Genomic DNA, 25104 nt, shown 5'->3' with positions numbered 1-25104 from the left:
ACATCATTGAAGAAATTAGCAACAAAAACTAACCTTATTGACACTCAATTGCTAAAAACTAACATCTAACTTAGAGACATACCATAAGTTAATATGAAGGCTTTACTACACAATCATGATATTAGCCTTTAGGATTTGAATATGCATCTAGGATAGAAGTTCATTTTCAAACTTACAGAGACAAGGGAGAGAGAAGAAAAAAAAAAAAGAAGCTAGTTCCAGCAGAGTAATGATTTAATTAAATTCCTATATGCGGAATATTTTGTAAAGAAATTCAATGAGAGGGTTCTAGGGGAAATTGAGCTTACTAGTCTTTCCCATGAATGAAATTGTATCATACTGAGACACCACACGTCTGAGATATAATAAGACAGAAAAATCAAACCAGGACACTATCTAATGCAGCTGTTTAACCATCCACTTGAGCAAAACAGTAATGTCATACAGAACCATTTTAAGACCCCACAAATATAAGACTTCAATGTGACTCTTTCAAGCCTTATATGGTCACTATTTTTTTTAAAAACAAAATGGTAAATTACACTCACCACCCTCAAGGCTCAGCCAGACCCCTGCAGTTTCTAGAATCCCACTAAAATTTCCTGTATGTCTCATGGAAGAGATTTTTTCCCAAAAAAAGGTCCATAAATACTGGTGCTGTGTAAATAAAATTCCCAAACTTAGTGCCTAACTAGAACTTGTGATTCCAAAGAAGTTAAACTAAACTTATGGCTTGACATATATTGAAGTTTTGTTTTTAAACCACAAGTTGAACTCATGGCTTAGAACCATAAGTTCAGTTCAAACTTGAGCAACAAAACTCTATTCAGCAACCGGATGTTAAAAAATGGTCTTCTTAATGCCCGCCCTCCCTCTACTTGCCTGTATCTCTCATACTTAGACTCTTATCTCTCAACTCTCCGCAATCTTGGGAAATCCCTGACCTTCAGCGGCTACTCTTTCTGCCCGTATGCACACATATTTAAATTCTCCTTTATGTATGGGGATGAGATTTTTAGAGAAGAATAAATTTTGGTGGTGGCTGCATCTGTCAGTGACTTTGGGTGTTCATTGTGAGCCCACTGGCTGTTTGTTCCAGGTTAGGTATTTTGATAGGTTTTTCTTTTGGGTTACTCCTTCCTTCTCCCTTCAAGTCTCTTAGCCATGTTATTTCTGTGGGTTTTCAAGCTTTCATCTCTGTGATACACTGTGTTTTGGAGTATCCAAGTCCCTTATCATCCAAAACCCTCCAACCACCCTTTATAATGATGTGGCCAAAGCTAGAAAGCCCCAGCCACCTATTGGTCAATAGCCACCACCCAAAGGTCAACATCACCCACTCCACACACTCCCACATGCCACCCCACACACCCACTTCATGAGCTACACACATGCAGGTCCCAGAAACCCTAACTAGGAATTCATTTTAATTTTCGCTCCATCTTACGGGGTCACTGTTCTTCTTGCGCTGGTTTGGTCCTATCTGACGAAAGTTGTTCCGGATTGGGCTATCCCTATCCAAGAAAAGCCCAATCCACACTCTTCAGTTCTGACTTGCCTCTAGGCACAATTGGACTCTGCCATCCGAGTTTGTCTAAAGCCAGTCAAGCTAGGCTTCAGCATGGCAGACCAAGCCCACTGACTCATGGTTTGACCCATTTGACCCATTTGTCTGAAAGCCAGCTGTTTAACCTTGAGCCATTGACCATTGACATCAGTGAATGATGTCAACAATGACTGTTGACTGTTGATGTCAGCATCAACCAGAACACTACTTTGTGTAGTTAGGTATTTATTTAGGATTTAGTACATTTTAATTCGTTACTTATTGTCTTCTTTTTCTGATTCAATTTTATAGATCTTATGTTCAAGTGACTTAAACACATCCCAAGTGGGACCTGTTTGAGCGGTTTTATACCATCATCACTGTAAGTAGATAGCATGTGTTGTCAAGTTTACTTTTGCATATTGCATTTCATGACAATTATTTTATTATATTTTGAACACTTATTGCGTAAAAACTTTTATACTTAACATGATTTAGAACTTAAATAAGGGGAAATAAGTCAAGTCTCTGATCAGTATATCTTTAATTATTTGGGCATGATTCTGATGACCCAATGGTTGACTTCTGCACATATATGTTCACTGATCTGATACATATGACTTCATTATCTTTCTTTATCAGATGCATTAGTTCATCTCTTTACATAGAGTGTAGAAAAATAATTATATTTATTATACATCTCATTGGGAGTAGCTTGCAGAACATGTCAGCTAACAGCAGGTGCTATTAGCCATTGGTGCTCCGTGTTCCACCCCGATTAACAGGGGAGTTGCTAATCTTGTGTGTAGCACATCACACATGGCCCAGTTTATATTTCATGCATTGGCCTGTTTTGTATTGGATTATTTTTCTTGTTGTTAACTTAACTCCCTGTCTAGCTCCATTTGTTGTACATGCATATCACTTCTATTTAATACTTGCTGCATTTACACTTATTTCCCCTACATCATAGTCTATTCTATTTGCTCACTTTGAATATGGACTTATTCCATCATATTTCACCATTTTCCAGATGCACAAACTCAACTAGTCCTATCTACCAACCACAGCAATTGTCATGGTAGGGTGTGGCTGATCTTCAGGTCCGTGAGATCACAGTAATCATGCTCCTGGATACAGACTGACTCTAGGAGTTCACAAATCATTGATGTATGTATTATTCACTGACTGATACAACAGATTCTGATTCTGACATGCTAATATGGGTTCACCGTTCTATTCAGACTGTGTACATATAATTTTTGGTTTATGGCATCATTTACAGGTTCCAGTAATATGCCTTGTCTCATTTATGTATTACTTTACCACATTGTTTAAGGATGCATAATAGATACAGCTTGATATCGTCTGAGGCTTGTTCACCTTTGTAGAAGAGAATGTTGACTTAGAGTAGCTGTTATCATGTTTCACTTTGTGTATTGTGTTGGTTATTTGTTGGTTGTATTATTTTGTTATGCTTATAGTTGTAGCTGATTGTATCCCAAGTGCTGTTGTTTTAGCTGTGTGAGGAGCGGCTAAAGTTAGTACATAATCTAGCTTTATTTCTGTTTTGTTTTGAGGTTGAAATCATTTTAATCAAAGTCTCAGAATTCCTTTCCTTCTCTGTTTTCCTGTTCGACTTTATCTTTCGTTTCATGGTATCAGAGCCCTAGCGACTAACGCCCATGGCTTCTCGTGATTCAACCTCGTCTTCTTCTTCATTGTCATCTACGTCTTTGTCTGATTTTTCATCAATCGCTAAGAATCTTAGTTTCGCTCCTACAAAACTAGATTTGAACAATTATTTGTATTGGAAGGCACAAGTTCTAGCCATAATTAGAGCATTTGATCTGTTGTCTTTTATTAATAAGACAGATCTTCTGTCAAAATACATCTCCTCTGACAATGATGAGCCTGTTGTCAATCATGAATACTTAAATTGGATCAGATCTGACCAGCTCTTGCTAGGATGGCTATTTTCGACTATCGACAAGGAGGTTCTTGGTCAGGTAATTCAATGTGAATCGGCAACTGAGGTATGGACTACTCTTGAAAGTATTTATTCTAGACAAATAGTTGCTAGAGCCTTTCAGTTGAAACAACAACTTAAATCTATTAAGAAATATGACACTTCGGTGACTGATTATATTCTAAAGATTAAAACTATCAGTCATTCTCTAGCAACAATTGGAGAACCTATAAATGATAAGGATCTGTTGATGTCTATTTTACATGGATTACGCGAGGACTATGATATTGTTGTAAGCTTAATTACATATCAAATGGATGATATAAACCTAGAAAAGGTTCAGTATCTACTTTTGATACATGAGCAGAGGTTAGCTACGAAAAATGTGGTTAATATGTTGCATGCTAATACATTTGATAATACTGCTGTGAATGTTAATTTTGCTTCACATGTAAATAAAGACAGTAATGGAAACACTGGTCAAGATTTTTCTGGAAGAAATGGTGGAAACTTTAGAGGTAATGGTTTTCGAGGAAACAGAGCCAGAGGTAGATCTTATGGGAGAAGGAGGTAGATCTTATGGGAGAAGGATTTATTGCCAACTATGTGGGAAATTGGACATCTTGTTGACAGATGCTACCATAGGTTTGACCAAAATTTTCAGAGACAGTCTTTTGGTCGAGGTGGTAATGATTTTCAATCTCAAGCTTTAATGGCTAATCATGAGACTAATGGAGTTTTCTTAATAGACTTAGGGCTTACACCAGAGACTCACTATGGCTCCTCGACTCCATCTTTTGACAATCAATCTCAACATTCTTCAGTGTCCTATCCATCTTCATTCTATCAGTCTTCTTCTTCCTATCAACCTAGTGATAACTCTTGATGTGTAGATTCAGGTGCTACAAATCATATCACCTCAAGTTTGAACAATCTTTCTGTTCATACTCCATATGGTGGCAGTGATAAAGTGATAGTAGGTAATGGTAAGAAGCTTCCTATTGCTAATATTGGTATCAATAAAATGGTTACCCAAACTTCTCCTACATCTGCCATTTCTTTACCTCAAGTTCTTCATGTTCCTAGCATGACAAAGAATTTAATTAGTGTATCTCAACTCACTAATGATCATAATGTCATTACTGAATTTCATTCTACTTTTTGCTTGATTAAGGACAAGGATTCAGGCAAGGTGCTGCTACGAGAAATTCTTAAAAATGGCCTCTATCAGTTGGATCCAGCATTTGTGCATGCTGCATCATCAGTTGTTCCTACTTCTTCATCTATGGTTTCCCCACCACAGTTTTCTAAGTCATTTGTAACTAGCCTAAATGTTTGTAATAGGCAAGTCTTGTCTTCATTTCATAAACCTAGCATGCAGTCAACTTGTATAGATAGAGTTTGTCAACAGTGGCATGCTAGGTTGGGTCATCCTTCATTTCGTGTATTGCAACATGTTATGAATAAAATCAATCTTCCCTGTTCTTCTACTAATCTTTCTTTTTGTGACTCTTGTAAGATAGGAAAAATGCATCAGCTTCCATTTCAAAATTGTCAAATCATAGTTTTACATCCCTTGGAGCTAGTGTATTTCGATTTATGGGAGCCTGCTCCTATTCTTTCTAGTGAAGGTCATAGATATTACATTGTGTTTGTGGATGCTTATACTAGATATACATGGTTGTATCCAATAAAACTTAAATCTGAAGCCCTATCCATTTTTCAAACTTTTCATAAGTTTGCTGGGTTACAATATCAGTCTAAACTTAAGGCTCTCCAAACTGACAATGGTGGAGAATTTAAGGCCTTTTTACCCTATTTACACACTTGCGGCATTCAACCTCGGTTTACTTGTCCATATACACACCAACAAAATGATGTTACCGAAAGAAAACATCGTCATATAGCTGAAATGGGGCTTACTCTTTTAGCTCATGCTAAAATGCCTTTAAAATTATGGGTAGAGGCATTTCAAACAGCCGTTTATACTATAAATCTGCTACCAGCCTCACCACTTCAATTTCTTTCTCCATTTGAGAAACTTTATAACAACCATCCCAATTATATGACCTTACAGCCCTTTGGTTGTACTTGCTTTCCTTATCTTAGACCCTACAACAAGCACAAGTTCAATTTTCATTCCACAAAAGTGTATGTTTCTTGGTTACATCCATATTCAAGCTCGGTACAAGTGTATGCATCCCTCAGGTCGCATTTATGTGTCTAGACATGTTAGTTTTAATCCTAAGGAGTTTCCTTTTTCCCATTTATTTTCATCTATTCATACTCCTCAGTCTGAGTCTAGCATGGGTTTCCCCACTGCTGTTTTGAACTCCTTTCTTTTTTTAGTCAAATCTGGTTGTTCACCTCAAGCAGCACCGACTAATTCCTTAGTCTCCTCTGCCACTAATTCAATTTCACCTGCCTCTAATTCAAGCTCTAGTGTTCCTCAGCAATATCCTTCTATTCTTGTTGATTCAGCTCCCTTATTATTACTTGTATCTCATCCTGCTATTGTTCGAAACATTCCTGCACCTTCTATTCATCCTATGCTTACTAGATCTAAAGGTCGAGCGCTTTCTTTCACTTCTTCTCATACCTTAGTGAGTTCTCTAGAGCCCAGTTCTGTTCAACAAGCTCTCTTAGACTGCAATTGGATCAAAGCCATGGAGGAGGAATTTTCAATGATGGTGGTGACACAAGAGTTAGGTTGGGACATCTTAGTAACTCCGAAGGAAATGTGAACTACACATTCTATCGACGCATAAGTTCAAATGAAACAAGACAAGCTTTAAAAAAGATGAAAAATCATAAGGCAGTGGGACCAGATAATATACCAATAGAAGCATGGAAATGCATGGGAGAAGAGGACATCTCCTGGCTAACGCAACTATTTAACACCATCCTTAAATCAAAAAAGATGCCAGATGAGTGGAGGAAGAGTACTTTGGTTCCTATATACAAGAACAAATGAGATGTTCAAAACTGTGAAAATTATAGAGGAATTAAGTTAATGAGTCATACCATGAAACTCTGGGAGAGAGTAATAGAGCAGAGGCTCAGAAAGGAAACAAAGGTGTCAGAAAATCAGTTTGGTTTCATGCCTAGTAGGTCAACAATGGAAGCTATATATTTACTGAGGCGTCTAATGGAAAGGTATCGAGATCATCAGAAGGACCTACATATGGTGTTTATAGATCTAGAAAAGGCCTATGATAGGGTCCCTAGAGAAGTATTATGGAGGGTTTTAGAGAAGAAAGGAGTCAAAATAGCTTATATACAAGCCCTTAAGGACATGTATCATGGTGTGGAGACAAGAGTCAGAACATGCGGAGGGGATACTGAACCATTTACAACTACAATAGGACTGCATCAAGGTTCTGCACTAAGTCCATACTTATTTACCCTAGTAATGGATGAACTCACTAAAGATATTCAGACAGATGTGCCATGGTGTATGCTATTTGCAGACGACATAGTGTTGGTGGATGAAACAAAAGAAGGAGTGAACACTAAGCTTGAGTTGTGGAGAAACAATTTAGAATCTAAGGGATTTAAATTAAGTAGAAAGAAAACAGAATATATGGAATGCAAATTTAGTAAAAATGCAAGAGTGGATGATGTTATAATAAAATTAGAAGACCAAATCTTACAAAGAAAATACCATTTTCGATATTTGGGATCAGTGATTCAAAAAGATGGAGAAATCCACGAGGATGTTGCACATAGAATTAAGGCAGGTTGGCTAAATTGGAGAAATGCATCGGGGGTGTTATGTGATAGTAAAATCCCATTAAAATTGAAAGGAAAATTTTATAGGACAGCTATAAGACCAGTCTTGCTGTATGCCTCAGAATGTTGGGCAGTCAAATACCAGCATGAGCAAAAGACGAGTGTAGCGGAGATGAGGATGTTAAGATGGATGTGCGGACATACAAGAAAGGATAAAATTAGAAATGAAGTTATTCGTAATAAGGTAGGAGTAGTGCCAATCGAGGAGAAGCTGAGAGAGACTAGACTAAGATGGTTTGGTCATGTGAGAAGGAGACTAAGAGACGCTCCTGTGAGGAGAGTCGATGAAATGGAACAATTAGTCACAAAAAGAGGTAGAGGTAGACCCAAGAAGACTTTGGGAGAGACATTAAAATTTGATATGAAATATATGGATCTAAATGAGGATATGCCAAAAGACAGAAATACATGGAAGTCTAGAATTAATGTAGCCGACCCCACATAGTGGGATAAAGGCTGGATATGTTGTTGTTTGTTGTAAAGAGGAACCATACCTGGGATCTTGTTCCTTTTTCTCCCAATATGAATTTAATTGATTGCAAATGGGTTTTCCGAGTGAAATATAAGTCTGATGGTTCTATCCTCAAATACAAGGCTCGGCTAGTTGCTAAAGGGGTTTCTTCAAACACCAATGATAGATTTTGCTGAAACCTTTAGTCCAATTATTAAAGCACCTACCATTTGGGTGTTATTTTCCTTGGCTGTAACTTTTAGATGGGAAATTCAACAAGTTGATGTGAATAATGCATTCTTGGATGGTGATCTAAATGAAGCAGTGTTTATGAAGCAATCGGAGGGATTTGTTGATCAGTCTTTGTCTTCTCATGTGTGTCGGTTAAAAAAATCTCTCTATGGTTTAAAGCAAGCTCCAAGAGCCTGGTATACTAAGCTGAGGTTAGCCTTACAAGATTGGGGTTTTGTGAGAACTGTGTCTGATGCTTCTTTATTCATAAAACGAACCTCTACATTTGTGTTGTTTGTATTGGTGTATGTTGATGATATCCTGATTACTAGATCAAATTCTGCTGCTTTACATGAGTGCATTCGGTAGCTGGACACTTAGTTCTCTCTAAAAACTTTTGGTGCAATGAATTATTTTCTAGGGTTTGAGGCTTATCGTGATTCTACAGGCCTCTATTTGACTCAATCTAAGTATACCCTAGATTTGTTGAAAAAGGTTGCCATGTCTAAGTGCAAACCGTGTGCTACTCCTATAAGTGCAGCCACTTCTCTAACTAATGATGGAAATCTGTTCTCTAATCCTTCTCTTTATCGAACTATTGTGAGCTCTCTTCAGTATCTCACCTATACTCGTCCTGATATATCATTTGTCGTGAACAAATTGAGTCAGTTTTTGTCCTCACCTAAGGATCAACATTGGCTGGCTTGTAAACGTTTACTACGGTATCTTAAAGGAATTATTGGGCTGGGTCTTATTTTTACTCCTCCTCCATTTGATTTGCCATTGTCTGTGTATACTGATGCTGATCATGCCAGCTGTAAGGTTACACGAAGATCTACTAGTGGTTTGTGTGTTTTTCTTGGCAATAATCTAATTGTTTGGAGTTCTAAGAAACAATCGGTTGTTGCACGGTTTGTGGGCGAGGCTGAATATCGTGCTGTAGCTCAGGGTGTTGCTGAAACTTTATGGTTAAAATCGCTCTTTTCTGAGCTTAGGTTTTCATGCTTACATACTCCTATCCTTTGGTGTGACAATTTAGCAGCAAAATGTATAGCTAAAAATCCTGTTTTTCACTCAAGGACTAAACATATAGAGATTGATGTGCATTTTGTAAGAGAGAAGGTTGAAGCAGGTGCAGTTGATATTAGATATGTTCCTTCTTTGCATCAAGTTGCTGATATATTCACTAAAGGATTGCACAAAGATAGGTTATTATTTCTGTGATAAACTGGGTTTAAAAGTTCCTCCTATATCTCAGCAATTACCAGCTACAACTCCTATCTCGGGGAAGTCCAAATTGAAGAGGCATGTAGAAGAGAATGTTGACTTAGAGTAGTTGTTATCATGTTTCACTTTGTGTATTGTGTTGGTTATTCGTTGGTTGTATTATTTTCTTATGCTTATAGCTGTAGCTGATTGTATCTCATGTGCTGTTGTTTTAACTATGTGAGGAGCGGCTAGAGTTAGTATATAATCTAGCTCTATTTCTGTTTTGTTTTAAGGTTGAAATCATTTTAATCAAAGTCTCAGAATTCCTTTCCTTCTCTGTTTTCCTGTTCGACTTTATCTTTCGTTTCAACCTTTACTGGGGGGCCACAGTCCTACTAATGGGCAGCACTGATCTTACCCTTCACTTTGGGGATCATGGCATTGTAAGATGAAAATTGGTCTGAAATAAAGCAATTGGATTACAACATTTCTACATTTGATTCTCAATTAAATATTAAATAGATTAATGAGAGGATTCTTGACTAGCTCTAGGGGGTTGAGGCAAGATGACCATTATTTTGGTAGGCAATTTTTTACCAACTTATGTTGCAAAAGGACCTGAGAGAAGGCGTGCTGGGGTTTGATCTTAATAAATAGGGATGGTGTTGATATTTTAATGTCTCATATGCTTGTTGTAGATGAAACCCTTCTTTCCTATGTGGCTTCCAAGAGGAGTTTAGACATTGAGGTTTATTTTTAATTGAGTTGGTTTAAAGGTTGCACACTAACTACCCAATTGGGGACAAGATCTGTGTTGAGAACAATTCTCCTTGTTATCATTGTGTATGACTAAGAGAAGGAGAAAGAAAGGAGAACAGTTGGTTGTCAACAATGAAGGACCTGATCTTGTCCTTATTCTCAGACAAGATCAAATCAGCGTGGATTGGTGCTAGTTATTATTTGTTTCCTATACAGAGATATGTATCTTCTAGATTTGGATTGCTGTATCTTTCTGTTATTAGCTGTATATTTCCATTAGTTGTTAAAGTTGTATAAGTTTCCAAAACCAGATTTGGAAACTTTCTTATTTAGTTTCTTAGAGACTTCCTAATGCAGTGAGGAAGTTTGTATATAATTGGATCTACCCATCAAGGGGGAATAAGATAGAAAAAACCTTTTTTCCCACATCTTTCTTGACATGGTATCAAAGCCATAGGATCTTAGTCAGAGTTTTTTGGGACGACTGTGGCCTTCTTCAATCTTCTTTACAAGGCATCATGTCTACTACCCAAAATCCTGTACTAGATTCAACGGATTCCAACAATACAACAAAAATTCCGTTTGCTGGAACTAACAGTGGCGACTCAGGGGGAGAATTACAAAACCTTCAAGCAACTTACCGATTGAATGGTAAGAACTACTTGAAGTGGTCCCAACTGATCCGCACCTTCCTAAAGGGGAAAGGAAAGCTCAGCCATTTATTAGGAACCGATTCTAAGGAGGGAGATCCAGAGTTTGCAGCATGGGACGAGAAAGATTCCTTGGTGATGTCCTGGCTATGGAACTCTAGGGTTCCAAAGATCAGTTAGACGGTAATGTTCTTGACAGCAGCCAAAGAAATTTGGGAAGCAATAAAAATTACCTGCTCCAAGGTTCGTGATGTAGCCTAAATTAATGAGATAAGGGCTAAAATGGCAGCAACCAAGCAAGGTACAAAGTCTACCACAGAGTATGCAAATCTATTGCACACTATGGCAAGAACTAGATCACTATCAATGCTTGCAGATGAAATGCAGTGAGGATGTTGTATTGCATAAAAGGTTTGTGGAAAAGGAGCGGACATATGAAAATCCTAGCTGGCCTCAACATTGAGTTTGATGTGGCAAGAGTACAGATCCTAGGTAAGGAGGATTTGCCTTCCTTGAATGAAGTTATTTCCCTAGTTCATGCAGAAGAAGGGAGAAGGGGAGTCATGCTGGAAACTTCCCCGATGAAAAGCTCTGCCTTGGTGTCCTTGAAAGCTCATAATCATAGCAAAGGGCCTAGAGAAGAAAAGAAAGTTGTGGACAGAGACTCTAAATGGTGTACCTACTGCAAAAAGTCTAGGCACACCATAGAGAAGTGTTGGAAGCTCCATGAAAGGCCATCCAAAGGAGGACCATTAAGGATCCAAGAGCAAGGGCAGGTATATACCTGCTCTCTTGCCCTTACAGGTATTTCTTTTTATCTACATGCTTCAGAAATTGTTTACCAAAATTATTGGGTCCTAGATTCTGGAGCTTCAGATCATATGACCCCTTTTTCACAATTTTTCATCGTCTATAATCCTTGTCCTACCTCCAGAAATATTACAATGGCAGAAGGTTTCTTTAACCACTGTTGCTAGCCAAGGAGATGTTCTTCTTAATGAACATCTCGCCCTAAAAAATATTATTCATGTTCCTAAACTATTTACCAACCTCATCTTTATCCAAAAACTCATTGTGAACACTAATTGCAATGTTATTTTTTATTCAAATCTCTATGAGATACAGGAACAGGGCATGAAGAGGATGATTAGGCTTGCTAGAGCTAGGGTTAGACTTTACTATCTTGAGGAACCGGGTGAGCAGGACAAAAAGGAGAACATCCCTCTCGTGTCATGCCTAGCTCAGTCCAACAAAGACCAATTGTGGTTACATCATTACAGACTTGGTCATCCTTTCTTCCTAACTCTTAGGGTGATGTGTCTTGAATTATCTAGAGGCCTAGACATTAAGAATTTCCATTGTGATGTGTGTGAGTTTGTAAAACACAAAAGGATGTATTTTCCTCTATCTAATAAAAGAACCGATTTTCCTTTCTTTCTAATTCATAATGATATTTGGGGTCCATCAACTGTCCCAAATATTTATGGGACACGATGGTTTCTATTTTTGTGGATGATTGTATAAGGGCAATATGATTATATTTGTTGAAAACAAAGTCTGAGGTCAACAATGTTTTCCCTATATTCTACAACATGATCAAGAATCAATTTGGAGTAGAAATAAAACGATTTAGGTCCGACAACGCTAAAGATTTTTTCAACCAATCCCTATATGTTTTCTTTCAACAGAAGGGAATCATTCATGAGTCTTCCTGCAGTTACACTCCTCAACAGAATAGAGTGGTCGAGAGAAAGAATGGCCACCTCCTAACTGTTATTAGAGCTCTTCTATTCCATCATAATGTTCCTAAACATTATTGGGGTAAAGCAGCTCTAACAGCCACCTTTCTTATCAACAAGCTACCCTCAAAATCTCTTAAGTCTCATAATCCAATCCAACTATTAACCAAACACTTTCTTGATTTTCATGTGACTGGCTATTGGAAACCAAAGATATTCAAGTGTGTAGCCTATGTTCATATCCCTATTGTCAATAGAGGAAAATTAGATCCTCATGCCCTAAAGTGTGTGTTCATTAAATACTCCCCTACTCAAAAAGAGTACCGGTGCTATCATCCTCCTTCAAAGAAATTCTTTGTGTCAGCAAATGTAACATTTGCAGAGAGTGATTCCTATTTTAAACATTCTAATTCACAAGAATAGAACCTATCTTTGACTAATAAGGATTATCCTCCTATTATACCTAATCTTAACCTATCATCCTTCTCAACCACATCTCCTATTCTGAAGGATTCACTAGGTAAGACATCAGAGAAGCCTTCTCTAGATACTCCTTGACCACTACAGGTGTATTCAAGGAGAAAAAGGCTAAACTCTACTCCTATGCAAGCCTCAGCATCCAAGCCTAGCCCTAATCCTACAAAAGATAGCACTGGTAATTCAGCCAACTCCTCTAAAACATCACCAGGTAATCTCTTTGCTAATCCTTTAATACTTGATGAGAGCCCTGTTGAACCTACTAAACCCATACTTGAAACAGACATCTCTAAGTGTGATCTTGTTTGGCCTATTACACTTAGGAAAAGAGCCAGAATCTACACTAAACATCCCTTGCACCTATTCCTTTCCTATTCTAAGCTTTCATCCCCCCACAAGGCCTTTCTTACCAATCTCCATAAAATTCCTATCCCCAAGACCTTTTCTGAAGCAATAGAGAAAAAGAATTGGAAGAATGCCATGGAGGCTGAGATGGCAGCCCTAGAAAAGAACTAGATGTGGGAACTTGTGCAGTTGCCTAAAGAAAAATATCCAATGGACTATAAATGGGTGTATACAATGAAGTACAACTCTGATGGGTCTTTGGATAGGTAAGCAAGGTTGGTGGCCAAGGGGTATACACAAGTGTATGGAGTAGACTACCTAGATACCTTTGCACCGGTTGCAAAGTTGAATACACTTAGGATCCTCTTGTAATACCTAGGAATTTTGGGTTGTTTTGGGAATAAGAATTTTGATAGAAATGTGAGATTTCATAGAAATTGGTATCAAAATAGCCTAAAAAATTGACCGAATCGACTGCAGGGAGTGCCCTGGAGCCAAGATATCTAAGGAAAGTGATATGGTATTGATGAGCATTTTGAGACAAGATTTATAGTATCAAAAGAGCTTGGATCAGAGAGTTTTTGGTTCAGCTGTGATTCAGGCTGAAAAATCAAATTGTCGTAGGAGAGAAGTCAATGAAACCCCGACAAGGTTCATATTTTGCATGAGGAACAACCCTTAAGTAGTTTTGGGGTGAAACAAAAGGATTTACGGTCAAAACGTAAATTCAGACCTAAATGTAAATTTCTAAGTTTTCTCGTGGAAGGCCTAAAGGACGTGTTTTTTGAATCTTTAGGGATGAAACGAAGAGTTTGGAACTCATGGGTCATAATGGAAATATTGAAAGACTCAGGGGTTTCAAGAAAATGGGCCAAAATGCAATTAGAATAGAGGCTGGGGTGAAAGTGTAAATTTGCAAAATCTGACAGTGTGAACACTGCCATGGCCAGTAGGCCTTTCCCATTGCCAATTTCGACTGAGAAAGGTTGCCAGAGGGGTCGCAAGGGCTCCAGGAGTAGGCCTAGGGCCATCATGGCCTGTCATTGGTCAAAAATCGACCACAGGGATGGCCAATTGGACTGTTTTTCGGCCGTAGAGTCGTCGAAAAAATCAAAGGTTTGTTGGGTCAAATCGAACTATAGCAGGGCATGGTAAGGCCATTAAATGGTCGTGATGATGATAGGGAGCAAGGACTTGACAGGATTGGACGTTTCAAAGCTCGAATTTGGCTATAAATAGAGGTCGAAGGGGGCCGAGGGTTTCTTAAGTTTGAAGCTTCAAATTCATGCGTTTGAAAGAGATTCGAAGGAAATGGATAAGGGGTTTTTGTTCCCCATGGCTAGAAGATCCTTTCTAGAGATTTTGAGCAAGTTTAATCAAGATTAGAGGGAGATTTGAAGCATAGCCGGAGAATCGAAGGGTCGTCAAAGCCGAACCTTTAATCGAGAGAAGGGAAGCCTTCTGCTGATGGTTTCAGGCCAAGGAAAGCACCATGGTGATCGCCGTGATGAGAAGATCAAGATGGAAGAAGAATCCAGCATTACCGATGTGCCAGCATCGAAGAAGATGACCGGCGTGTGGGCTGCAGGCGCTGGTCATCACATGCAGTCCACTCGCCTGGCGCATGAGGGCACGTGGCCTAGGGGTAAGTGCTGGAACTTTTTTTTTAATATTTTTCTAGAATTATTTTATGATTTATGGTGAAGAAAAATTTGGGAAACTACTTGAGTAGGTATTTATTTTGGAATTACTGAAGAAAAATAGGAAGAAAATGAGAAGAAATTATAAAAAATAGATATTATGTTCCTTTAAAATAAATATGATGTCTAGGGATCGTTGAGGCTCAAGGTTGAGTATAAATGTGGTTATTTGAGACTTGGCACGAGAATCGAGAAATTACACGCAAATCAATGCGTTCTGAGTACGTCTAAAGGTGAGTGGTTTTTCCCAAAAGTTTGTGCATGTTATGTTTTGTCATATTGAGGATGATGGTTGCTAAAGCATATGTAATTTATGCACATCTTGTCATAAGTGTACATATATTGTTGCATCAATAGTCGTGATTTTTCCTTGGCATGATATTGTTGGCATATCGATATTTGTGTCGGGATGGGATGTTGCCCTAATAGTGTAGCCGTAATTCCCCAAGGGTATTGTTGGAATAACGTTAGGAATACCTCGTAAGCAGGTCGGGATTACTACCTAGGGTTTCGTGCTGAGGTGGTTTGCCAGGAAAATTACACTAGGGCATATGTTTATTCATGTTTTTGCATCATGCACTCATGTATCTGTTTTTAAACCCTCACTAGAAGGTTCATGTTCTAATTTGATTATACCCTTGGAACATTCAAACATTCCAGTATGGACTTGCAATATAGGCAGGAAAGTGGTTGAGATGTGACAGCACATGATGACGTGTCCGATGGATTTGGCGAGTTGTTTCGGTATTTTGCTTCTTCATGAAGATTCGGATTTGTTTTAGTCATGTTGAGAAACTTATGTCCCGTTGAGGATCAGCCTTGTAAATGTAAAAATGTTATGTATTGCGAATGATGTTTGAGAAATTGATCATGTAATACTATTATGATTCAATGTTACTTTGAGGTATCTTTTGATTATATCTAAGGGATAGTTGTTCATCCGAGAGATGGTTCTCCGTGTATTTTGTTTGAGGATATGATGGTACAATTTCCATGTAATCATTAAATTAAGTTTGGTTATATACCAAATTAGGTTTCGATTTTAGCTTCCGCATTTGTAATGATATGTTGGGAGATTTTCTTTGGGAATACGGTACTTGAGGTGTTAAGAAATGTGTCGTATGAAGAGAATGTATATTTTTATGTTCAGCTCCAGCATAGTGACACACCCTGAGAAGGCGAGGTGTTACACCTCCTATCTTTGGCTGCTAACCTAGTTGGCCACTGTAATAATTTGATGTGAAAAATGTATTTTTGCATGGGGATCTAGAGGAGGAAGTTTACATGGAAGTACCACTAAGATATGGCCCAACAACACAAGAGAAAGTAGCATGCAAACTGAGGAAGGCCCTGTATGGACTAAAACAATCCCCTTGGGCCTAGTTTGGTTGGTTTACAAGTGTGATGCTCAGCAAGAGATATAGGCAAAGCCAAGGGGATCATGCCCTATTCATCCATCACTTGGCCGCAGGGGAGTGACAGTTCTTATAGTGTATGTGGATGACATTATTGTCACCGACAATGATGAGGAAGGCATGAGTCAACTAAAGGAGTGTTTGGTCAGGGAATTTGAGATTAAAGATTTGGGGAGGTTGAAATATTTTTTGGGCATAGAAGTGGCTCATTCAAAAGAGGGAATTTTCATTTCTCAGCAAAAGTATATAGTAAATCTGCTAACTGAAATTGGAATGTTTGGTTGCAAGGCAATCAAAACCCCCATTGAACCAAATCACAAGTTAGGAGAAGCCTTAGAAGATAGTATTGTTGATAAAGGATCCTACCAAAGGCCGGTTGGGAAGCTGATTTATCTGGCTCATACTCGGCCAGACATTGCCTATGCAATAAGAGTAGTCAGCCAATTCATACACAATCCAAGATAAGCTCATCTAAGGATAGTGTATAAGATCCTACATTACTTAAAAGGAACACTCGGGAAATGCATTTTATTCGAGAAAGGAGAAGCCATGTCACTTGAGGCTTACACAAATGCTAACTATATTGTGGATAAGAGGTCAACATCAGGCTATTGCACCTTTTTAGGAGGTAATTTGGTGACATGGAAAAGCAAAAAATAGTGTGGTTGCTCAATCAAGTGCAGAGGCTGAATTTATTTTCATGGCCCTAGGGATGTGTGAACTACTGTCGTTGAAAATATTGTTAGATGATCTCAAGATTAAGTGGACAAAACCTATGAACCTTTACTATGATAACAAATCAGTAATTAGTATTACCCATAATCCAGTTCAACATGACAGAACAAAGCATGTTGAAGTGGATAGACATTTCATTAAGGAGAAATTGGACAGAGGCTTAATTTGTACCCCTTATATCTCCTCAAGTGACTAACTAGCTGATATGCTAACTAAGGGACTACCTGCAGCTATGTTCCACAAGATGATGAGCAAGATTGGGATGCACAATATTCACTCCCAATCTTGAGGGGGGTGTCAACAATGAAGTACCTGATCTTGTCCTTATTCTGAAACAAGATCAAATCAGTGTTGATTGGTGCTAGTTATTATTTGTTTCCTAAACAGAGAAATGTATTTTCTAGATTTGGATTGTTGTATCTTTCTATTATTAGCTGTATCTTTCCACTAGTTGTTGTATGCTAAAGTTGTATAAGTTTCCAAAACCAGATTTGGAAACTTTCTTATTTAGTTTCTTAGAAATTTCCTAATGTAGTGAGGAAGTTTGTATGTAACTGGATCTACTCATCAAAGGGAAATAAGATTGAAAAACCTTCTTTCCCACGTCTTTCTTGACATTGGTGTAGTTAGTTTTAGTTTTCAGTTGTGTGTTTGTTTTGTGAGAAACTGGTTGTTGCAACTTGCAGCAAGTTTGTTACTGCCAGTTGTCAAGAACAGTTAATTTGTTAGAGCTTTTGTTGAGTAGTACATAAACTCAACAAAGTTGGTGGTAATCTTCTGAGGCTTCATTTTTCAAGAATACATCTTCTTCCTCCTCTCAGTTTTCTTTCTTTCTCTGTTTCTTTATTAATTTTCATGGTATCAGAGCCAAATATCAACATCCGGCACGAAATCATGAACAACCTTCAAGCTCCATGTTTGGAAATCATTCAACTTCTGTTCTTTCTCAATCGCAATCTGATTTCTCTACAATTGAGAAAGCCTTGAATTGCAATCCAATAAAATTGGAGACGGACAATTATCTCTTTTGGAAAGCATGGATTCTTGCTACCATTAGGGCTTTTGATCTAATTCCTTTCATCACAAAGTCAGTTAAAGCTCCTACAAGATATGTTCCAGACCCAGATTCAAGTAATCCAGAAAGATCAAAAGATGAATGAAGAATATCTTTCTTGGCTCAAGTCAGATCAATTACTTTTAGGTTGGCTTTTCTCAACAATCAACAAAGAAGATCATGCTCAAGTTGTGGTATGTTCTTGAAAACCTCTACTCACAACAAACAACAGTCAACTCTTTTCAGCTAAAGCAACAACCTAAGTCTACTAAGAAATGTCCTGTGATTAAATGAATATATTTTGAAGATTAAGACAATAGAACATGATCTTCCGCTATTGGAGAACCTAAGTTTGATAAAGATTTGTTATTAGTTGCTATTAGTGGCTTGAATTTAGATTATGAGACAGTTGTCTCTCTCATCACATATCAAATGGATGAGATAAATCTAGAAAAGGGCCAGTATCTATTACTTATGTATGACAAAGGCTAAGTGTGCCGAATCCAGTTAGTTCTTTTGATGGAAATATTTCAGTCAAAGGTGCCTCTAATTGGTCAAGAAATGGGAATAACAATAAGTCCAGAGGTGGATTTAATAATAGAGGAAGAGGTAGATCGGGTTCCGGAAAATTTGATTGCCAACTGTGTGGAAACCATGTCATTTTTCTGATAGATGTTTTCATTGTTTTGATAGAAACTTTTAGCACCAAAATTTTACTGATTTTGGTAAACCTGCTGCTCAGACAAAATCAGAAAGCTTATTTTGCCTCTTGTGGTTCTAATGAAATGTCTTCGTCTAAGCCAAGTTCTGTGCCATATTCACAATTTTTGAGCACACCTGAAGCATATTTTCCCCCTCCTGAAACTCTGGATGACTCTTCCTGGTTTGTTGATTCTGGTGAAACAAACCACATTACTTCCAACATCAACAATCTAACTCTTCATTCTCATTATCAAGGCACTGAGAAAGTTGCAGTTAGAATGGTAAGAAACTTCCTATTACAAATATTGGTTATACACATTTACATACACAAACAAAACCAATTTCTCTTCTTTCTTTACCTAATGTCTTGCATGTTCCAACAATAACTACGAATTTGATAAGTGTCTCGAAGCTTACAAAAGAAAATAATGTTATTGCTGAATTTCATGTTGATTCTTGTTTGATTAAGGACAAGGAAACAGGAACTGTTCTACTCCAGGGACAACTTAAAGATGGACTTTATCAGCTTGTACCTGTTTCATCTAAAAGTCCATCACTTTCAAGCCATCATATTCCAACTTGTCAGTCCAATTCGGCTTCAATTTCTCATTTGTATTCAGGTTTTCAGCCTTCTTTACATTTGAATTCTGACTTTAAGCTTTGTAATGCCAGTTCTTTTGCTACTAGTACAGTTCAAAATAAGACTGTACATGATTTTTAGCATGCAAAGTTAGGTCATCCGAATCTTTCTTACTTCAAATCATTTTTTGAATAAAATGAATGTTTCTTGTTCACATTCATCTCTTTCTTTTTGTGATTCCTGTAAGTTTGGCAAGTTCTATCAGTTACCTTTTAATGACTATGAGATTAAAGCCAAACAACCTCTTGAACTTGTATATTATGATCTTTGGGGACCAGTGTCACGACCCTAGGGTTTGAATAGGAAATTGAAGAAGAAAGAACAGAATTGGAGGGAGAAACAGAACAGAAAGAAGGAGAACTTGAGAAGGAGAGGGAAGGATTTGGACCAACAAAAGGAGAGATAAAGAGTGAGAGGGAAAACATGATGATTTATTCAATCAATTCATGATCCTTCCTCTTACTGCCATAGGTCTCTTATAGATCTGTCATGCTCCTAGGATAGAATTGTCTATTACTTTAAATTTCTTGTAATTTCCATTATGCTAAGTAGGAGTACTAGAGCCGTTACAGGTTGTTGGGCAGAGGGATACCTTCTAGAAGGCCCCTAACCACCTATATATGTAAGAGCCACATGCTCCCAAAAAGGCAATCAATGAGAATATTCTGATTTGCCCCTCTCTCTCTCTCTCTCTCTCTCTCTCTCTCTCTCTCTTATGTTATTCTCTCTCTCTTTGTTCTCTCTATTCTCTCTCCCTTTCTCTCTTTCTTTCTCACGACAACTACCAAATTCCTCATCGAAATTCTACCATCGCTCTTGTCAGTACCTCCGTCACTAACAATTGGTATCAGAGCCGACGATTGCTAGCCGAAAAACAAGGCAAAAGGGACTCATATGAAGCAACTAGAGTCACGAATGGGTGTCATAGAGACAGGGTTAAGACAGAGCCATAAACAAGTGGATGAACAACTGGAAATTGTAGAAACAGGGGTTAAGAACACCCAAGAAGACCTAAGTCATATTCGAGCATATGTTTTAGAGGTCGAAAGGAACTTAAGAGGAGATTTCGCGCACTTATGGGAGGAATTCTTGAGGTTGAGCTAGCAGCTGAGTGTTGCATTGGCCATTTTCTCTAGACAACCCAACGCCAGCTTGCTAGTGGATTTCCCACCACGAGCAGCATTGTCCCGATCATCCCCAGAGCTTGAGGAAGACAGGAGCATGAAGAATGGATGGAGTCTGCTCCTGAGGCCATTCAAAGAGGCAGCATGGCAAACCAGCTTAACACTCCTATGCCGATGTTACCTTCTATAAGGATCTTCCATTTTATCAACCTAATGCTTCTCGAGAGGTAACTAATGAACCCAATTGGGATCCTCTCATTTCCCTTCCCCCTCTTGATCCTACACTGCCAATATGTTCTCAAGAGGGAGCATCCTCAGCATCAACTCCTGACAACACACTGGTAGACCCTCTTCCTTCTCATTCCTCTAACCTTCATGCTCTTAATTCTCCTTTTGACACTCCTATTACCTCTAAACCCAAGATAACTGTTTCTATCCCTCATTATTCCCCAAATTCAGCAACCAACAGCCCTCTACTTGCCTATTCCAGACGACCTAAAGGCCATTAAGAACCTCAGCATAGTTGCCATCACTTCCAGAGGCTGGTTCATCAAAGGATATTGCTGCTCACAGAATTGACAGCAATACTACAAAGGGGGATGATATGGATTGGGTTGTTCCTATAGCTTTACAAAAAGGGGTAAGATCATGCGTCAAGTATCATATTTCTAACCATTTGACTTATACAAAATTATCTTCTCAATTCAGAGTATTTGTTGCAAAAATTGACAGCATTGAAATTCCAAAAAATATTCAAAGTGCCATGAATGATCCTAAGTGGAAGGCTGTTGTTATGGAAGAAATGGCTTCCCTTGTTGGAAATGATACTTCGGATATCGTGAAACTGCCTCCAAACAAGAAGGTAGTTGGATGTAAATGGATATTTACTATGAAACATAATGCAGATGGAGTGTTGAAATATATAAAGCTAGATTGGTGGCCCAAGGATTTACAGAAACCTATGGGATCGACTATGAGGAGACTTTTGCTCTCGTTGCTAAGCTTAATTCCATTCGGGTATTACTCTCTATTGTTGTTTAATTTAGAGTGGCCTCTACTCCAATTTGGCATTAAAAATGTCTTTCTTAATGGTGATTTGGATGAGAAAATATATATGAAGATCCCCCCCGGGTTTGAGCATGAAGTTGACAATGGAAATGTTTTTAAGCTTAAAAGGTCTCTATATGGTTTGAAGCAGTCTCCAAGGACTTGGTTCAAGAAATTCAGCATGATTCTAAACCGATTAGGATCTAAACAATGACAAGCAGACCATATCTTGTTTATAAAACCCACAGCAAATGGAAAGAAATCCATACTAATTGTCTATGTTGATGATATTATTGTAACAGTGGATGATATGCAGGAAATTGAAAACTTGAAGAAGCAATTCAAGGCTAAATTTGAAGTTTAAGACCTAGGAATCATGAGATACTTCCTAGGAATGGAGGTGGCTCGGAGCAAAGAAGGCCTTTTCATTTCACAAAGGAAGTATACACTCGATCTACTGAAAGATACAGGAATGTTAACATGCAGACCTGCAGGGACTCCCTTAGAAAAAAGCTAGAAGTTTGAAGAAAAAGATGATGATACTCCTGTAAAAAAAAGAAAGGTACCAAAGGTTGGTTGGGAGACTACTTTATTTGTCACTTACTAGGCCAGACATAGCCTAAGCAGTAAGTGTAATTAGTCAGTATATGCATTCTCCTACTCAAAGGCATATGAATGTTGTGTTTCATGTTCTAAGATATCTCAAAGGGACACCTGGAAAAGGTTTAATGTTCCAAAAAACTAAAGAAAAGGGAATTGAAGGCTTTATTGATGTAGATTGGGCAAGGTCTCGTGAGGACAGCCAGTCAACTTCTGGTTATTATACCAAGCTGTGGGGAAATGTGGTCACATGGAGAAGCAAAAAGCAATCAGTGGTTGCTCGCAGCAATGCTGAAGCAGAATTCCAAGCCATAGCTCAAGGAATCTGTGAGGTGATTTGGTTAGAAAGACTAATGGAAGACTTGACAATACCTTTATCTCAACCAACAAAGGTATATAGTGATAGTAAATCAGCTATTAGCAATGTGAAAAATCTGGTTCAACATGACCGGATGAAACACGTGAGAATAGATCTATTGACTTGTTTTGCATCGAGTAGAAGATCTAAAAGTGAGCAGTAAAGTCCTTATCAATTTCAAGCGACAATTAGTTAGATTGTTCTAGTCTAACAGTAATATGTAACCTAGGGGTGTTTTGGGTATTGCAATATCTGTTTTATCCCTAGAAGTGTTCACCATAATTTGTCTATAAATATAGGGCTAAGGTAGTGGTTTGAGGTAGAACCGATCATTCATTCTGATATTGTGCGAGTGCAGTGTGTGAGAGGAAAGGCTTGTGTCAAGAAAGCTCTTTGTAATCTCCAAGAAAAATTGTACTCGGGTGGAATAAGAGTGAGGGATTTCTTGTACTGGTCAGAGGTTGGATTACTAGTGGAATTGCTCTTGGACTGAGGCTAGATGTAGGGTTGCTTTCATGCAATCTAAACCAGGATAATCTCTAGTCTCATGTGGTTTGTTTTACTTTCTGTTCTGTTTATTATTTCAGTTTGATTCCTTAACTTGTTATGTTAATTATGTCCGTGAATGTGTGCGGTTGAGAGTGGCATAATTCTTGTCTAAGAAATTTGATCCAGTAACCCTAGGTATAACAAATTGGTATCAGAGCCTATCCCTAGTATCAAGATTTGTCAACATTTCATCTGTTTTGATTCTCAGTCATGGAATAGTGTCAAATAATGGCTACAACTAGGTATGACATAGAGAAGTTTGATGGCAAAATGATTTCAGCCTTTGGAAGATGAAGATGGGGGCTTTACTAGGAAACTTAGGACTGGAAGAGGCCTTAGACAGTGAGGAAAAATCGTCAGAAACTCTTACGAATGAACAAAAAAGAGAAATAACTAAACAGAGAAGAAACCAGCAAGAAAGCATTCAATACACTGATATTAAGCCTAGGGGGCAAAGTATTGTGGGAGGTGTCTAAAATGACCACCACAGAAGCTCTTTGGAAAAGGTCAGAAACCCGAGCTGTGTCACATTGACAGCTTCAATAAGTTGTGTTTAGATCTTAAGAATATTCACATTAAATATGATGATAAGGATAAGGCCTTAGTCTTATTGCACTCACTACCTAAATCATATGAGATCTTTGTAGATATCTTGAAACATGGTAGGGATAAATTGTCTTTGGATGATGTAGTAGGGGCTTTAAATTCAAAGGAAGTGCAGCAAAAGGTAGAAGATAGGAACTAGGTTAGTGATGCTCTCTCAGTTGGATCTAGACCGGATAGGAATGATCCTAGGCGAAAAGGAAGGTGTAGATCAAAATCTAAGAATAGCAAGAGAAAAATAAAATGTTATTACTGCCACGAGGAAGGGCATATCAAGAAGAATTTCCCTAAGAGAAAGAAAGAATTCCTAGAAAAAACAATCCTGAAATTACCTCATCTCTATGTGAATACAACTATGACAATGCCAATGCCCTAGTAGTATTTGAATATCCTAATGGAGAAGCATGGATACAACAACCAAGAGTATAGGATCAAGGGTATTGGAGATGTAAGATTAAAGTTACATGATGGATCGGTTAAAATCTTAAAATTTGTAAGATATGTCCCAAGTTTGAAAAGAAATCTAATTTCCCTAGGTGAGTTAGATAGATTTGGTTTCTCCTATAAAGAAGATAATGGAGTCCTAAAAGTTACTAAAGGATCACTAATAGTGATGAAAGCAGTCCTCAACAATGGTATTTATGTGATGCAAGCTTGCACTTTGTGTGGAGAAGCTGCAGCCACTAAAGAGAGAGCCTATGATAAGCATAGGCCATGGCATTTGAGGATGGCTCACAAAAGTGAGCAAGGACAAAAGTAGGTATCTAAGAAAGGGATATTAGGAGAGGGAAAAGTTGTAGATGTGGAAAAGAGTGAATCATGCGGATTTGGTAAAGCTACCAAAGTTAGATTCTCCAAAAAGGCCTTGAATTCGTCTATAGCCCCATTAGAGGTCATTCATTAGGATCTATGGGGCCCTATCCAAACCTTGTCTCATGGTGGAGCTAGGTTATTCATGCCTATTAGATATGAAGTTTCCCTAAGAAATCCCAAGCAATCATGAGCTTGCTGGAAGGTTGTCTCTGGTGTGAAGAGTTATGAGTTGTGGAGTTTGGAATTAGGTTTTCCTAGGGCTATTATATCTAGGGAACTTACCTACGATGAAAATTCCACCATGAAAGACATAAAATTAGACGATTCTAATGTCAAGGAAGGTAATCTAGAAGGCTGTGTAATATAAACAGCAAGTAGAATTTCTTGAAAATGTCTTAAACAGCCCCATGAACCAGGACTTAGAAGTAGATAATCTGGAAAATGATGTAGACAGCTACATTGATCAAAATCCAGGTTAGAAAAGGGAAAGGGAAGAAGGATCATCTAGTATAGGCAGTGAGCAAGGGAGTGGAAGGTATAATGTTGCCTAGGATAGGTAAAAGAAGGAATATAATGCCACCAGAGAGGTATGGAGT

The 25104-nt window shown here is 38.1% G+C and overlaps 1 protein-coding gene across 5 annotated transcripts in view; it reads right to left on the bottom strand.

Moving 5' to 3' along the window:
• Positions 1–25104, bottom strand: part of LOC127788268 (uncharacterized) — a 109871-nt gene that overhangs the window by 60815 nt on the left and 23952 nt on the right. The gene's annotated exons all lie outside the window — the stretch shown is intronic.

This window comes from Diospyros lotus, chromosome 13 (assembly GCF_014633365.1).
Source record: "Diospyros lotus cultivar Yz01 chromosome 13, ASM1463336v1, whole genome shotgun sequence".
NCBI lineage: Eukaryota > Viridiplantae > Streptophyta > Magnoliopsida > Ericales > Ebenaceae > Diospyros > Diospyros lotus.
This window is presented reverse-complemented; position numbering and strand designations above follow the sequence as displayed.